Below are 5,716 nucleotides of genomic sequence, written 5' to 3' on the forward strand. Positions count from 1 at the left end.
AAACAAAGAAATATATATATATATATATATATATATATATATATATATATATATATATATATATATATATATATATAATATATATATATTATAATCGTAGCTACAAATTAAAAGATCTAGTTATTCTTTTCCAGTGAGAATAGTCCCCACCCTAAAATGAACTTTTAGTCTTAGAGATTACTTATATTGAGAACGACAATTAATCTCTTACCTTAAAAAAGGAAGAAAAGGCATTTTGCTACTTTGTATACTTATGGGCACAGTGCGTCATTATCCCATAATTTTCTCTACGCTGCGTATCTCGATGACCATGAAAACATAAATCCCTCACGTGCCCTTCATATGTACATACAACTTCTAAAAAGCGATTTAATAGCAGCGTAAGTGCTTGGAAGCTTGACTGCTCTTGAAGGAATTTGCTTAATGGGAATAGGTGTGTAATGTTTGATGAAGTTAAAACTCTTTGATAAGAAAAAGGTTAATTGGTCAGAAGACTTGTGCTGAAGTGATCTGCGCTCGTGATTATTAGATGACCATGTCAAACGTAAATCTCTCTCTCTCTCTCTCTCTCTCCTCTCTCTCTCTCTCTCTCTCTCTCTCTCTCTCTCTCTCTCTCTCTTTATATATATAAGTCTATATTTATTTCTTCCCCCTCTGCGAACAAAATATTGGCTATTTAAAATACGGTGAAATTACTTATTCGTTTACTCCCATAACTTGCAGGGATTAACAATTATGTAAAAAGCTGGAAATGCTAAAATTTTGGAAGGTCAAGGTCAATGGTTAAGGCCACGGACAAGCAAAATGTCAATTCCACGTAATCAGCCAAAAGTTTGAACATCGTTGTCACAAAGACTTCAAACTTGGTTCATTATTTGATTGTATGAAAATCCACGTCAATTAATACATGTTAAGGTCAAAAGTCTAGGTCAAGCATAATGTCGAGAATATGCTGCCGCTACGCGGAGGTTTGTGCTCTACTGAGTTCTCCTCCGGGATCTTTATTTTCACATTTTTGTCATATTGTAGGAGTATGTGCACAATTCCACAGTAACATCCCAGGATTCTTCATCCACGTTATGCTATATAGCAAGCATAGTAAATAATGGAAAAGGCAACGTAGTCTCCGAACAAATTCCAAACATTTTTCATGTAAATGACCACATGCAGAAGTTTATTATAGTATCCCCTCGTGTTATCAATATTTTATTTTGTCACTTTTATAATTTACGAGTGTATTTTTTAGATATATAATTTATGATATAAAAGCAACACATTATGAATGTTTTATTAAAGACAATAATTCTCAGCATGCCAATTATCCATCTGTCATATATAATAACTGATTTAAATATTGAATATATATTACAAATACATGTCAATTAGATATTTTTATCTCGGGTTATGCCATTAAAGAATATTATTATTTATTATGAATCTAAAAAAGCACAAACGCTAAATAACGAGGTAACAAAGAAAACCTACATAAACATATTTCCACACAAGGGAAATAAATAGTTCTGTATAAACAGATCCAAAATGGAGCCATCACCTATGTCCCAATTTTATTCTCGAAACCTGTCCATGGCATCTGAAACCACATCCTTCATGGCACTTCGAGATCTAAGAGCTTCAGCGATATGTTTCACAGGTGATTCAAGAATGGATTTCACAATGGGACCCATTGTGGTCTCAACAAAATCCTGCGAAGGAATAAGAGCAAGTTTTGTGTAAGGACCGGTAAGGTTTACTATAATTTCAAACTATATATTATAAGTATATATATATATATATATATATATATATATATATATATATATATATATATATATATATATATATATATATATACACAGTATATATGTATATGTATATATACACTGTATGAATAAATAAATATATATATATATATATATATATATATATATAATATATATATATATATATATATATATATATATATATATATATATATATATTTATATAGTGTATATATATAAAGATAGATAGATATATAGATAAAAAACTAAGCCATAAAAATACTTCCTGCAAAATTGGATTAATAAAATTTATGCGAATGCGTTATCTATAGAGAATGTTGGTTTTACATTACAGGGTGCAGAGAAACTTAAGTTTACATCATTAAGAATGAACTAAGTATAGGGCTACTATTCACGCACTGGTCACCGTTGCATATATGTTTGGAATTTAGGTGAGAAATAGAAGCAAATAATAAATCTTGGAAACAATTCATGTTGGCCGAGATAGCGTAAGTATAATGTATTAAAAAGAATAGTAGGTTGTATTTTTCCTAAGATATGATAAGATAGCTTAGCAATAAATGCTTTCGTCTTACCTTATAGTCCAGGCAGTTTTGGACAGAGTCCAGGCAAGATGAACTTCCCCAGATAACAGAACCATCAATTCCTTGTTCTTTGGACATGCCAATTGTGTTCATAATATCCTCTGCAGTTACAAAATGTTTCCATCATGGTACCTAAAAAGATTATAACTTGACTTCTGGGTATATAATTAAATATCTAAAAAGATAATAATATACTCATAAAAAGGGTATTTAAATACTAACATACAAAAATAATTGTGTACATTGCAAGTATCAGAATTTCTTTGAAAAGTTGTCTTGATACAAGAGATATAGCTTAAGAATGAAAAAGGGTGAAAATAACTGCAACACCTTTTGGCTTTCCTATTAGAAAAACAGCCTTAAAGCTTAAGAAGACGCACAAGAAATTGGAAGCGTATTGCTATGAAATAATAGAAGGAAGAAGTTCATTGACAGATAATGCGAAGTGTTTAAAAAAATGTGATGCTTAGAAACGAAGGATATACGGTATATATATATATATATATATATATATATATATATATATATATATATATATATATATATATATATATATATACACACACACACACACACACATATATATATATATATATATATATATATATATATATATATATATACATATATATATATATATATACATATGCATATATATATATATATATATATATATATATATATATATATATATATATATATATATATATATATATATATACATACACACACACACACACACATATATATATATATATATATATATATATATATATATATATATATATATACAGTAGCCTATATATATATATATATATATATATATATATATATATATCTATATATATATATATATATATATATATATATATATATATGTATATATATATATATATATATATATATATATATATATATATATATATATATATATATATATATATATACTGTATATAAACATGTGTATGTATATATAAACTTATGTACAAGCATATACATATTAATACATATATTTATATTCATATATGTGTGTACATAAAGATAGTGAGAACATTCTGATTCAGAAAGGAGTTAGATAGGGAGACCCCATCTTTCTCAAATTATTCAAAGCTTGCTAGAAGAAGCTTTTAAGAATATAGATTGTTATAATGTAGGACTTGACATCGATGGGGAATAATACCTTAACAACTCAAGATTGGCAGATGACATAGTTCTCTTTAGTGGATTATGGGATGAATTGCAAGAGATGATAAAATATTTGCGTAAAGAAAGTAGGAATGTAGGCCTGACTATGAATTAAGATACATCTTAATAAAAATCAGAGACAACAAATAAGATAAGAATATAAACCTCCAGAGATTCTTAATGAATATACGTTCTTAGGACATGAGACGAAAATTAAAAGAAGAATGGGATGGGATGGAGAGTTTTTGTTAAACAAAATGATATTATGTAAAGTAAAATGCCACTTTCTCCTAAAAGAAAAATATTCAGTTAGATGGTGCTACGAGTATTAACTTATGCCTCCGAAACTTAGAGCCTTACTGGCTAGTTTTGTCAAAGTTTTATAGTTTATATAGGAAATATTTATTTGAATGTTGTTACTGTTCTTAAAATATTCTAATTTTCCTTGTTTCCTTTCCTCACTAGGTTACTTTTCCTGTTGGAGCCCCTGGGCTTATAATATATCCTACTGTTCCAACTAGGGTTGTAGCTTAGCAAGTAATAATAATAATAATAATAATAATAATTATAATAATAATAATAATAATAATAATAATAATAATAATAATAATAATGATAATAATAATAATAATAATGAAAATAATAATAATAATGTTGATGATATAACACAAAGAGCTATTATTATTATTATTATTATTATTATTATTATTATTATTAAAAGATAAGCTACAATCCTAGTTGGAAAAGCAGGATTCTATAAGCCTAAGGAATTCAACAGGGAAAAACTGCCCAATGAGGATAAGACAAGAGGATATAAATAAACTACAAGAGAAGTAATGAACAATCAAAATGAAATATTTTAGGAACAGTAACAATATTGTATTAAATGTTTCATATATAAGCTATAAAAACTTCAAAAAGACAACAGCAAGAGAAATAAGATAATACTACCCGATTGTACCTTCAAGCAATAGAACTCTACTCTAAGACAGTGGAAGACCTTGGTACAGAGGCTATAGCACTACCTAAGACGAGAAAACAGTGGTTTGATTTTAGAGTGTACTTCTCCTAGAAGAGCTGCATGCCCCAGCTACCCTTTCCAAGAGGAAAATAGTCTCTTAACAGTTACAGTGCTGTAGTTAATCACTTGAGCGAAGAAGAATTGTTTAGTATTCACAGTGTTGTCAGGTGTATAAGGGCAGAGGAGAATGTGGTAAGAATAGGCCAGTCTATTCGGTGTATGTGTAGGCAAAGAAAAAATAAGCCGCAACCAGAGAGAGGGATCCAATGTAATACTGTCTGGTCAGTCAAAGGATCCAATAACTCTGGCTGTAGTATCTTAACTGAAAGGACTAATGATTGGATTAACAATAAGATGCAGAAAAAGAGCGACGTGGATACGAGAGCAAACTAAAGTTAATATTCTAACAACATGTAAGAAAATGAAATGGACGTGGGCAGGGTATATAATGAAAAGGGCAGTTAATAGAAGGACATTAAGAATAATAGAATAGATTCCTAGAGATTGCAACAAAGCAGGGGAAGGAAGAGAAGACGATGGATTGACGCACTAATAAAATTTGTGGGTGTAGACTGGCATTGAAAGACCATAAACAGACTGGATTTCAAGGAAATGTCTGAGGCCTTTGTCCTGCAGTGGACTATCAACAGGTGATGCTAGTGATGCCCTCTCTCTCTCTCTCTCTCTCTCTCTCTCTCTCTCTCTCTCTCTCTCTCTCTCTCTCTCTCTCTCTCTCTCTATATATATATATATATATATATATACACATAAAAATATATATATATATATATATATATATATATATATATATATTTATATATATACATATATATAGATATGTATATATATATTATATATATATATATATATATATATATATATATATATATATATATATATATATATATATATATATATATATATATATATGAATATATACAATATTTATGTGTGTATATGGGGTTGCGTGGGCGGTCGTGGGAACTTGAGCTGGTGTTTTGCACTCTTAGTTAAATAATTATACAGTGTTTTGTTACACTATCTCACACTAGTAAGAGATAAGTTTGAACTGGATACAAATATAATCATACCTAACCACACCCCCTAATTTATTAAGCAAGCCCTCACCTTATATTCAATGTTAA

General features: G+C 28.6%; 1 pseudogene; it reads right to left on the reverse strand.

Moving 5' to 3' along the window:
* Positions 1-1,385: 1,385 nt before the first annotated feature.
* The window catches only part of LOC137650538 (hyaluronidase A-like), an 11,142-nt pseudogene continuing 6,811 nt past the window's right edge, over positions 1,386-5,716 (reverse strand).

The sequence above is a fragment of the Palaemon carinicauda genome, chromosome 12 (genome assembly GCF_036898095.1).
Source record: "Palaemon carinicauda isolate YSFRI2023 chromosome 12, ASM3689809v2, whole genome shotgun sequence".
Taxonomy (NCBI): Eukaryota; Metazoa; Arthropoda; class Malacostraca; order Decapoda; family Palaemonidae; genus Palaemon; species Palaemon carinicauda.